The sequence below is a fragment of the Pinus tabuliformis genome, chromosome J (genome assembly GCF_031772625.1).
Source record: "Pinus tabuliformis cultivar Carrire ecotype Pingquan chromosome J, CPIR1, whole genome shotgun sequence".
NCBI lineage: Eukaryota > Viridiplantae > Streptophyta > Pinopsida > Pinales > Pinaceae > Pinus > Pinus tabuliformis.
Window position 1 is genome coordinate 411,199,110 of NC_142295.1, and position 13,533 is coordinate 411,212,642.

The window sequence follows — 13,533 nt, forward strand, 5'->3', positions numbered from 1 at the left end:
ATTTGAGTTTGTTGAATTTCTCAGTGAAAATTTTTGCCAAATAATTTGTTGAGAGTATGGCTATAAGTAAATCTCGCTATTTGGGTGAATATATTATGCCAACATAAACTTTGAAATAACTTCATAATGAGTATATCAATCTATAGCAAGAAGGAAACATAACTGATATAATTACTGACAGTCATCAAATGACATTTTCAGTCACCAAAGATTACACAGTGGCAAGATGCTTACAGCATGCAATAAACTGAGTTTGTGACATGACTTATCCGACAATGGTTGGAAAGCTCGTTAGCTGATTGGCTTGGACTTTAGACTTCTTCAAAGAAAAACAGTATGTATCAACTTCCTCCTTCATTGATACATCTCCATCAAAAGTCAATAGGCTAGCGACTCATTCCTTTCTGTAGACTGCTTCTTTGTGGCTCTATACGCATAGAAGTGGGGCTAGTAGCTAACAGGGACAGCTAGTTAATGGCTATTGTGTGCCCAAGACTGACAGCGACCTCCAACAATGAGTCTTGTCCCACACTACGCTTAAAACTTAGCTTATAAATGCGTGCTTCACTGTATTCTTCAAATTTTGCATGAGCAACAGTTGTACCCAATGTGTTCTCTTTTTAGCTGCTCCAATATTCTACGTCTTCAATCAACTCACAATCTGACGTTTAACATTCCTGAGCATAACGTATCTGTTTCTGAACATAATCTCAGGAGTGATCTGCCTCACTTGTTCACTTCAATACTGGTTTAAAGATGGTTGGGCATTCCGCACTGTCTGCTTACGGTAATGATTATGACTCTAACGCCTATATTAAATCACAGTTCCGCTTAACTGCCTGTGGTAAGCAGTTGTAGCCCCTATTTGTGGATCCCACTCTGTGCCAAGTCTCCACGGGCCATGATGTCTCCTGTAGTTTATTTCTGGGCTCATGCAGGACCCCTAGCAATGGGTTACGATTTGTCTCTTCTGTAATGGTCACTTAGTTGCCTGTCAGAGTCGTTCCCCTCCCCGTGGCACCCACCACCGATTATCACTAAGCCGAACCTAGTGCGCCATTCGAGTCACGTGAGTGCATTGCTCAGGAAGCATGCAATGCAAAAGATAGTTCCACCGCCACAAATAATTCAGACACCTTTGATACACGCACAACATTCGCACAGGGAGATTTAGATTCACCCACTGAAATCGCAATTACAATATGATCAGATACGGAGAGACGGAAACAACTCCCAATCGAGCACCAGGAATCCTGACCCTCATTTGTTTGACGTGGCAATGGTCAATCTCTCACATGGTGTAAAAAAAGGTTGCGATCAACCCGAGTTCAATTTCTCCATGCATCACTATTGATCGCTTCTCTAGATACTTAATGATCGACTTCATAGAATGGGAAACACGCGGCCTTCTGCTATTTTTCCACACTCTATCTGAGTCGCACACTATTGATCGCTTCTGTAGATGATGATGGTGGTGGTTAACATCCACTGAGACCAAATTGGTCTATCGGACCTATAATTTTCTCAGACCTATAATTTTCTTAGATTTTAATTAACTGGCTCCTCGTCTTTCTTGGCAAGATTGGTGCTGTAGCTTTCTTTTTTCCTCTACGGTCTTCCAACTTCCTTTATCTTGCATCTCCTTCCTCTCTTCATAGAATGGGAAACACACGACCCTTTTGCGATTTTTCCGCACTCTATGTGAGTCGCACAAATGGAAACTAAAGTTCCCCCCTCCCCCCAAAAAAATCTGGATACGATACCGTACGAAACAGCACACACACTTATAAATTAAAAAAAAAAAATTCATATTGCCATTCATATTTTAGAATTTAGATTAGATTTAGAGACTAAAAAAATTTACTTATCAATTATCATTTTAGATCTATCATGATTCATCATCATCAATTCAGCATAAGCATTGTCATCATCATTAATGATTATTATAACATTCATGATTCAACATATCATCAAGTTTTTGTTTCAAATTTCAATCATTAAGTTATCAACATGACAAGTTACACCGTGATTACCAAAATTAATAATGCATACTACATAGTACAAAGTACAAAATGAACTATGACTCGGAATCTACTTTCATAATTCATATGGTTGTTCAAAAGTTTAAAAGTTAAAACAACATCATAAATTACATTTACATATCATCAAATATGTCTTCTTTCATGCCACTCAACAGTTCCACATCCTTTCCAGAAATGGCACTGGGAACATTGCTACCATGTCCACTTGAAAATCCACCTATTGATGACTCCGCATCAAACAAAGTCACATGAGACATGGCATTCAATGTCATATCCAAGTCAGACAACTCTGGTTCCACGTCCCATAATTTGGTGGGCCCAAATTTGTATTCATTTCTCTTGTGTGATAGAAAGCGAAGGTTTGAATGAACATACACTAGCTCCTCAGTCTTCTTAGAGCCCAATCTATTCCGCCTCACTGAATGGATGAAGTTGTATGTACTCCAGTTCCTTTCTGCTGAAGAAGAACTAGCAACCTATGAGAAAATCATGATGGCCAATTTTTGGATATGTGGAAGTGCCCCAACATAGAAGTTCCACCACTCAATTGGACTTAATCTAGTCTTGTCCCGCATACAATCAATATCACAACCCCAACCCTCTGATCCCACAAAATGAGAAAACTATGCACGAATCTGAAGCCCAATTTCAGGATCTACAAAAAGCTTTCTAAAATTATTTTTAAATCCTTCTGCGACTTTTCAGTCATTGTTTGGTGTGGTTCTTTCTGGACCACTTAGCAACTCTATAGCATAATATTTTGGATTCACTGCATAGGCCAAAAGGTGCGATGGGGTGGTCATCTTGTTCCACCTTTTGGCCAATATATCTTTTACTTCTCTATAAAAGAATTCATCTGGGTCATTCTCCTTGGCATTTATAACCAACCTTATCTTCTCTATCATAGAATCAATGCCCTCATACACTTCTCCCAAACTAGGCATATCTATGTCAAACATACAGAGCAAATCCACAATTGGCTTAGTAAATGCTAAGAGGTACTCCACCCGATCCCACCATTCATCCTCAACAACCAACCATTTCAGTGTTTATGCTCTATCAGATTGGGACTGCCTCCATTGATTCCAAAGAGAACTACATACCATTGATTGTAATGCATCTTTCACCTGCATAAGCTTTGTTAAGACTACGATGTGAGAAGAAAATCGAGTCTCAACAACCTACAAGGTGCCAAATTGCCAATGTTTCAAATTTCAACAGATTAAAAATCATAATTTGATTGAATAACTATTATGATTCACGAATCATGACATTTGAGAATCCAATTTAGATATTTGAATTTAGAGCCAGAAATTAGAATTTATGAAATAAACTTTAAAGTATAGGTACCTTAAGGAGCTCCAACTTGGGACATGTGGTGGCTTGTGATAAAAGCTTGAATTTATTTTTCCTCTTCAAAAATAACTCGAATCCACTCAATTTGCTTCCCCGTCGTGCTCAACATGAGGTTCAATGATTGTATAGCAAGCACAAGGGGTCCAAAAAGTGTGTTGATATTTGCCTTCAATAATTAGGCCTGCTACTCTACACACCATTGCATTGTCAATTATTATTTGGACAACATTTTTAGTGCCCACCAATTCAATTGCTTTAGTCAAGATGTCAACCATGAATTGAGGATCTTTCATTTGCCCCTCACAATCCACTGCCTTCAAAAACATTGCCCCCTGTGGGCTTTGAGCAATCACATTGATCAAAGGCCTATTTCTTTGATCTTTCCATCCATCTGAAACGATGGTCACCCCCGAAATGCACCATGAATTACAAATGGGGCTTAATTTAGCCTCCAAAACTAACTTTTCAGCACTCAACGTTGTGGTGCGTACCTTCTCATATCTGGGGCTCTTGAACCCTCTTGGGGCTTCATTCATTGCTTTTATCATCTTTGCCCAGTAAGGAGATTGCACAAGGTTAAAGCGAAGATCATTTGCATAAATGCATTTTCCTATAGCTGCATTTGCTATCTCTCAAACATCATTATTAAAACTCTTTTCAAGCGGTCCCAAATTAGACCGTTTTGAACAAACCATTCCATGAGAATGAAGTGGAGGCTTTGATGATGCTCCCAACCTTGTTGGGTGTTTTAAATGGGAGGTAAGATTTGCCTCATTTTCTTTAGCATTTGCCTCACCTTCTTCTTTATGATATTTTGTAAGTTTTTCCTTGCTTAAACCATTTCCATCCATCCCATTCTCTTTATGTAGGCCACTGCATTTTCGAACCCATTGCCTTTTAACCCAAGAAAATGTGCTTTAACCCATGTGTATGATCCTTTATACTCCTTTTTACACTCACTGCAAACCCATGCCAATGCTCCCCCTCCGTGGATCTTCCCGACAGTAGTTACATATTTCCAAAGTGGTGACTTTGGATCAACTTTAGGGGCATATTCAATTTCATGTTCTACTTCCTCTGCTTCACGAATGGTTGAATTTGAAGTTGCCATGAATGATGATGATGATGTAATTTTGTAATGAAAATGCAAAATGAAATTGACAAAATGAATTATGAAATGAGACATTGATATAGCGACTTTCCGCATACCATAAAACAATAATTTTTAGAAAATAGAAATTTTCTATTTTTTCCAAAAAAATAGTAATAGTGATATGTTGGATCTATGTTTTTCTAGTTATGTAAATTTATTCGGATTTAAAAAAAAAAAAAAGAGAAGGGGACTATTGGCCATTCTCATATTGCGTATTACTCTGTTTTTGTGTGAATTGTATGTGGTTTTCATTTCGGTTACATCATCTAGTATTAGAGCGGGAAGATGGCTGGAACAGGAAGAGGAAGAATAGGTGTTGCTTAGATTCGGCGAGAAATGCAGAACCTTCAAAGGAAAGTTGCAGATCTTACAAACGCAATGATTAACCAAGGAGTAATACGAAGAGAAATGTTTGTTGAGGAGACAGACCATGAACATGAAGATCAGCGAGTAGAAGAGAAGCTAAGGAACCTAACTTATAAAGAGAGAATGCTCAGGGCTCTAGAAGAGAGAAGTGATGGGTTAAAAATGGAAGTCCGAGACTATGCAGGGAGTATTAAACCAGAGGAGTTGATAGATTGGCTTAACGCCATGGAGAATTTTTTTGAATGGAAGCCTATGACAGAGGAGAAGAAACTGAAATTTGCATGCACCAAATTAAAAGGTCATGCCATGATATGGTGGGATCATGTGCAGAAAGACAGGGCAAAGAAAGGGAAAGGAAAGATTCAAACTTGGAGCAATATGGAGAAAAAGTTGCGCCATAAATTTTTCCCGTTGGACTACGCCCAAACCCTTCGTCGTAAATGTCAGAACCTGAAGCGGAACCTGTCTATTGTGGAAGAACTCACACACGAGTTTTATCAATTGTCCATTCGTGTGGATCACAAGGAAACTGATGAGAAATTGGCTGCAAGGTATGTGAATTGTTTGAAATTTACTATTCAGGATGAATTGAGCATGCACAGGATTCAGAATGTGGAAGAGGCATACCAATTAGCCTTAAAGGCTGAGGAAAAGCAAAATCATCAATTTTCTCAAAGGAATAGGGGAGCAAGAAGGGGAATCTCAGCTCCCTCACGGGGTGGTTTCAACGTTGGTAGAGGTGAATCATCTCATACAACTACGAAAGTAGAAGATACATGACAAAATAACCTGACCCAACCACGAGGAAGTGGATTTCAGAGGGGTTGAGGTTATAGCAGCAGAGGAAGACCTTTTGTTTGTTTTAAGTGTGATGAAGAGGGTCATCAATCATTTGAATGTATGAATTCTGATATACGAGTGGCAAGGCAAGGATAAAAACCAAGATTAAACTTGTTCCAAGCTGAGGATGAAGAAGAAATGGCTGACTTTCAAGTTCCACTAGATATGGGGGAGAACCTGATGATGCGGAGAGTCATGGTGATTCTAGGAAAGGACTGAAAGTAGAGCAACGACTATCAGGATTCTTGGCTTCGGACAAACATCTTTCGAACCAGATGCACTTTAGGAGGAAAGGTATGTCAAGTTATTGTTGATAATGGAAGTTGTGAGAATATGATTTCCAAAGAGATGGTAGAAAAATTGAAGCTAAAATGTGACATGCATCCTCACCCTTACCGAATTTCATGGTTCAAAAAAGGGAATGATGTCGTCGTGAATAAAAGATCTTTAGTCAAATTTTCCATCGGTAAGACTTATAAAGATGAAGTTTGGTGTCATGTAATTCCAATGGATGCATGCTGACTGTTGTTGGGGAGACCCTAGCAGTATGACCAAAAGGTTGTCCATAATGGAGAGAAAAATACTTACACCTTTTGGAAGGATGGAACTAAGATCATCTTATTACCACTTAAAGATGAAGGGAAAGCGGAGAATCTATCGTCAGAAAAACAGTTTGTTAAAGAAATAAAGGTAACAGGGTGTTGCTACGCATTAATGGTGAAAAAGTAGCAGGGGAAGTTGTCCCATTACCAACGGAAGCAGGGAAGATCCTAGAAGAGTATGTTGATATTATGCCCAACGAATTACCTGATGGACTACCACCGACGAGAGATATTCAACATCACATTGATATAACTCCAAGAGCATATTTATCTAATCAAGTAGCCTATCAGATGAGTTCTACACAACATGCAGAGCTTCATCGACAAGTGGAACTTATAAAGAAAGGTCTGGTAAGGGAAAGCATGAGTCCTTGTTCTGTACCAGCATTGTTGACTCCGAAAAAAGGAGGTGAATGAAGGATGTGCACAAATAGTAGGGCCATTAATATAATTACCATCAAGTATCGGTTTGTTATTCCACACTTGGATGACATGATGGATGTGCTAGCAGGAGCTCAATTTTTTAATATAATTGATTTGCGAAGTGGGTGCCACCAGATCCGTATTCGGGAAGGGGATGAGTGGAAAACTGCCTTCAAGACTAGAGATGGACTATATGAATGGATGGTGATGCCTTTTGGGCTATCCAATGCTCCTAGTACTTTCATGTGGTTGATGAATACTGTGCTTCGCCCTTATATTGGTAAGTTTATTGTTGTTTATTTTGATGACATTTTAATTTTTAGTAAATCCAAGGAAGATCACTTGCAACATTTAAAGATAATCTTGGATCTATTGAGAAAGCATCAACTTTATGTAAACTTGAAGAAATGTAGTTTTTTGCAAGAAAGTTTGGTATTTCTGGGTTTTGTCATCTTAGCAAAAGGAGTGAAGATGGATTCTGAAAAGGTTAGGGCAATTTTGGAATGGCCCCGTCCGAGGAGCATAACAAAGGTAAGAAGTTTTCATGGGTTGGCTACATTTTACAGAAAGTTTATTCGTAATTTTAGCAGTATCGTAGCACCCATCACAGATTGCACCAAAGGAAAGACATTCTTATGGACCAAGGAGGTTGAGAAAAGTTTTAATTTTCTAAAGAAAAAGGTAACAGAGGCCCCCATCTTAGCATTACCAGATTTTGATAAAGTGTTTGAGGTAGATTGTGATTCTTCACATATAGACATTGGAGCTGTACTCAACCAAGTAGGTAGGCCCATTGCATTTTTTAGTGAAAAGTTGAATGAGGTTAAGAAGAACGACTCCACTTATGATGTGGAATTTTATGCAATCGTAAATACATTGCGACATTGGAAGCATTATTTAGTGTCGAAGGAGTTTGTGTTATTCACTGATCACATTGCCTTACAATATGTAAATACTCAAAAGAAATTGAACAGTCGACATGAAAAGTGGGTCTCTTTCTTGCAAGGCTACAGTTTGTTCTGAAGCACAAATCTGGAAAACAAAATCAGGTTGCAGATGCTTTGAGAAGGCGTGTTGTTCTTTTAACCACTATGGAAAATCAGGTAATTGGGTTTGATTCAATGAAGGATCTTTATTTGTATGATCTTGCTTTTGGAAAGATTGTGGAACATCTAAAGAATCCAGATGTGGGGAATGTGGGCCTTATTCGTGATGAATATTTACTGCAAGATGGTTACCTCTTTAAGGGAAAACAACTTTGCATTCCAACTGGTTCTATACGAGAACATATTATCAAGGAGCTCCATAGTAGTGGCTTGGTAGGGAATTTTGGGAAGGATAAGACATTGTCCTTAATAGCAAATAAGTATTACTGATCGATGATGAAGAAGGACATCACCAAGTATGTGGCATGGTGTAGGATTTGTCAAGTGGCTAAAGGGTACTCCCAGAATATAGGGTTGTACATGTCGTTACCTATACCCCTAAACCCTTGGTCAGATGTGAGCATCGAATTTGTATTGGGGCTCCCACATACACAACGAGGTAATGATTCTATTTCTGTGGTTGTTGATAGATTCTCCACAATGGCTTATTTCATCGCTTGCAAAAAAACTAGTGATGCATCGAGGGTGGCACAATTGTTTTTTTTAGAAATTGTTAGATTGCATGGTGTACCCAAAAACATTACCTCTGATAGAGATACCCGGTTCTTGGGTCATTTTTGGCGGACTTTATCGAAGAAAGTGGGGACTAAGTTACAGTTCAGTAGTTCCTATCACCCCCAAACAGATGAACAAACTGAGGTAGTGAACTGAAGCTTGGGAAGCCTGTTACGAAGCATTGTTGGTGAGAAGCCTAAGCAGTGGGATTTGACTTTACCCCAAGCAAAATTAGCCTACAATAGTTCTGTGAATAGATCCACAGGTAAATCTCCATTTCAAATTGTTTATCGCTGAAATCCTTCATGTGTCCTCAATCTATTACAGCTACCGCTTAGGGATAGAATTAGTGATGATGGGGAAGCATTTGCTGAACACATTCAACAGTTACAGCAGACAGTGAGACAGAAATTGCAAGACAGTAACCAACAGTACAAAAGTCTAACAGATGTTGGTCGACGCCCTTAGCTCTTTAATGAGGGTGATTTGTTGATGGTTTATTTGAGGAAAGATAGGTTTCCTAGAGGAACCTACCATAAGTTGAAGTACAAGAAGGTTGGTCCTTGCAAGATTCTTAAGAAAATCAATGATGATGCTTATAAGGTTGATTTACCAATAGATTTTGGTATTTCACACATGTTCAATGTTTTTTATTTATACGTATTCCATGGGCCGAATCAGGGAAATAACAACAGGAGGAGGTGGATTGGCAACAAACCATTCCACGCAGGAAAAAGGAACAGATTGCGTGTATCCTAGATGAGAAGATTGCTCAGACTTGACAAAAACAATATAACAGGGATTTGGTACAGTGGGAAGGCTTCGAACCAAGGAAAGTACATGGATCATAGAGAGGGAATTGCAGGCCTTGGACCTCATTCAATGGAAATAGTTTGATAACAACAACTTGCAGGAGTTGCGTTCTTTTCAACCAAAGGAGAATGATGCAGCGACTTTCCGCATACCATAAAACAATAATTTTTAGAAAATAGTAATTTTCTAAAAAAAAGTAATTTTCAAAAAAATATTAATTCTCAAAAAAATAGTAATAGCGATGTGCTGGATCTATGTTTTTCCAGTTATGTAAATTTATTCAGATTTTAAAAGAAAAGAGAAGGGGACTATTGGCCATTCTCATACTGTGTATTACTCTGTTTTTGTGTGGATTGTATCTGCGTTTCTTTTGGGTTACGTCAAACATGCCCTTTCATTAATACTAATTATTATTTACATTATTTTATCCTATTTATGTTCATAACAAGATTTCTCAAATTCATCAATCTACAACTCAAGCTACTTTAACATATCACATGAACGTTTTTCAAGGTTCCTTATTGCGGCAACATATATGGTGATGAAACCCTAATGCCGCAAACTGATAACACAACCTTTATAATTGACAGGAATTGAGAGGCCATGGTGATTTGGACAACAAAATGTATTCTTTAAATTTGACCAAAAATGAATTTGGGCAAATTAAAGTGCTAGACAAAAAGGCCCCCAATGTCTCGAGGACACAAGAGAGGGATAATTAAGATTTTCTTTTGGATATTAATAAAAAAGACCCCAAGGATTTCAATGAAACCCCTATGAAATACAAATTTGCTTCAAATAGCTAAGCAAGACGAGGACAAAGCAAACTTAATTCTTTTTATGCCAAGCAGTAAGCACCAGCTTAAGTCATGAAAATATGAAGGCAGTCTTAAAAGAATTTGAAAAAATCAAAAACCTTTCTCTTATACCCATTGAACCAAAAGTTAAGAAGAGGTGTGGACTTCAAAATGTTGAAATGGGTTATCATTTTCCCTAATTTTAGGCCAAAGCAAAAAAAATTCTAACTCAAAAGGCTATGACAATTTTATATACAATACTCTCATTGATGGGTATTGCAAGGCAGGTAGTGTAGAGGAAGGTGAGAAGTTACAAATGATAATGGTTGAAAGAGGGTAAGCCAATGAGACCTTCGATTTTTTAACAAGCCAAAAACTCAGGACTAAATCTCAACATTGATTCCATAAATGAAAATTCTATCATTTTGTCTCTAATCCAGATGGTGACAAAGCATAAGTAATCAATATTTTCTTCTTACTTACTAAAGAGAATGTTGTTGTACTATACCTCTGTCACTCGACGCTCCAATCAACGGCGACGGCGGCTCCAATGAATAGCGGCGACGACTCCAGTGAACAATGGCGACCGCTCTAGTGGCTGGCATCGACGCTCAGTACTCCAGTTAGAGGCAACAACATTCCATTCATGTCTCACAGTCAGTGGCTTGGCCTCGTGGTAGTCAGCACTCACAGTCAGCGACATGGCAGTCGACTTGGCAGTCGGCTAAACTTGGCGAAAATGATTCAGCGAAAATGATAAACGGTAAACGTAAAAAAACTTGGATAAATAAACTTTAAGGTTGTTGGGGATTTTTCTGTTAAAATCCCGAAAACAAAATAAACTAGACATAGAGACAATGCTCTGTTTTAAACACAGGATCTTTAACACAGCGGAAACTTAAAAAAATTACTCACAGCTGACAGACAAAATTTTCACACACCACACATTTCTATTCATTAATAAAAGCAACAGCTGTTACAACCTTCTTCCTCTCTCTCAGAGGGATTAACCAAGAACATTTAAAAAAATTACTGAGTCTTCTCCTGAGATTTTACACTGCTGTGTGTAAGAATCTCTTCTATATTCACTGCTGTAAAAACAGACTTCAACTGCAGAAAAATTACTTTCACGGCTGTGTGGAAATTACACAGATTTTCTTCATGCTGCTGCGTGGGTTACAATTTACAGCAGACTTCAACTGCAGAAAAATTACTTTCACGGCTGTGTGGAAATTACACAGATTTTCTTCACGCTGCTGCGTGGGTTACAATACATCGCAGTGTTATGCCTCACTCTTCAATTTCATTACTTCGCACTGCTGTCCATTACAATACCTCATAAAACGAATACAGGAACATTACATATATATGTTAACAAAACAAAACAAAAGAACTTACTTCACGTTTTCACTTCCCATGCTTCCGTAAAAAAGAATTAAATGTTTTTACCAGCCTTTACTTGTGCCCATACTCCGGTTGAAACAAAATTAAAAATTTCATCAAAACTTACCAACCCACAGTAAATAGCATTTACTGTTTTACTGACATTTACTGGCGGTAAGTAAAAACTTTTACTTCAAGTAAAATTTCATTTAATGCTGGCCTATACTTCACCCATTGACTTCATCTAAATCGCATCGCAGAATCCCATTTGGTGGGAACACAAAATTGGAGCGCACACATATGGTGCGATCTGCGATCGGATCGCATCGCACCATTGCAATCGGGGAAATCAAGTGAACAAAACGGAGAGTGACAAGGTGAGTTTGTGATTTGCGATGGATCGCATTGCAAATAAAATAAAGCTTCAGTTGAAATTATTATTTCAACAAAGGTGAATTTGTAGATAGGTTAGGTTCTGGGTGAGTTTAAAAATAAAATATTCAAATCCGTTCCTGGCTGCAGGAGATCGTAATACGTTTTGCAGAAGAGGCGAATCCGTTCCATGAATGCCCAATACATATTCAATGTGAGTGAAAATGACCAATTTTCAATAAAAACTCCCAAAAAACGTTTCAGATCCACACCTGCTATTTTCGGAAAAAAAAAAAAAAAAACTGCCCAAAAATGTATTCGAGCCATTTTAACAGTGTATCGTATCGCAATCCGGATCCGAAATGGAGAACATCGTTTTTTGGGGGTAGCTTTGCATATCCAGCAACCTAGCCTTTAAACTTTCCAACAATATGTTTAAAGGATAAAATTTAGGTTCCACTTTACCTTTGAGCTCTACCTTCATTTTCAGAGGAGGATTCTCTTGACAGGTGGTTTCTGAGAACCTGTAAATAGACTTTTTCTTGTTGAATTCCCTACTCAAGAGTGGCAGGCTGGAACACTTTGACATACACCCAAATGTACTCTTTAATATGTAGATATACATGGAAACCTCATGCCCAGGAGAAATATTATCTGCAAGCAAGATAGCTTAATGGAACTCTGTAGTAGTATGTTATGGTGCCTTGTTGCTTCAGGTTTCAAGGGCCAAGTATGACGCAAAACTATAATAAAATGTAGTTACAAATTGGTTCCAAGTGGTTATCTTTTGTTGATCTCTCTCATTCCGCGAATCAAATACAAACCCATCAGGGCGAAAGTTGTAAAATAATTTTTTTGTTATTAACCATAGGGTTTAATCGGAAAAGATGAGAGTGTTACTCTATCCAAACCATTGGTTTGATATTATTTCTAATATGGCCAAACATAGGAATGGGAATGTAACATTTGGTTCATGATTTTCCCAATCAGACTGATTCACGTGATTGCTCCTTTTTATATATTGTTGTTTGCAAAAGGCATAAAATCATGGTCATGATGGCCATCCTCTTTTCTCTAATTTCAGTGTCTTCGATAGCCCTGTTCTCTGGCCAATGGATTATTTAATTTTCAACTATTTTCAATAGCTAAAAAAGAAGCCATTGTTTTATGGCTTCTTCTCCAGCCAATGAATTATTTGATTTTCAACTATTTTCAATAGCTAAAAAAGAAGCCATTGTTGGTGTTTGCGCATGAAGCAAAGAAAGTCCTTTGATACCATTGTTATAATCTTAACTTGAACACAATTGATAAACAAGAAAAGATTAGGAAAAATGAACATTTTTTGTTCAAATAAAGAGCCGAGGAGGACTTAAAAGAATCAACTAGTAGCATGCAATGACATGCCGCTGTGACAACGGACATGAAAAAGTTTTAAGTACAACATGTAATGACATGCAATTAAAGCAGTGAAGGAGTACATGATTTTATATTATATAATGATTTACTTATCACAATTTAGAGTATTCTGACAACTATTTTAAAAACCATGCAACTGAATCTATATTCTGACAACTATTTTAAAAACCATGCAACTGAATGTAATAGATAATGTCAGTCTTCTAAATACAACCATTTTGTTGATAAAAGCACTCTTCAATGGTGTATTATATTAATTTGCTTAAAAAAATGTCTTTGCGCTCGACCAAAAAGTCAAATTTTTAATAT

The 13,533-nt window shown here is 37.7% G+C and overlaps 1 protein-coding gene across 1 annotated transcript in view; it reads left to right on the plus strand.

Moving 5' to 3' along the window:
• Positions 1-13,533, plus strand: part of LOC149227579 (uncharacterized) — a 472,348-nt gene that overhangs the window by 282,294 nt on the left and 176,521 nt on the right. The gene's annotated exons all lie outside the window — the stretch shown is intronic.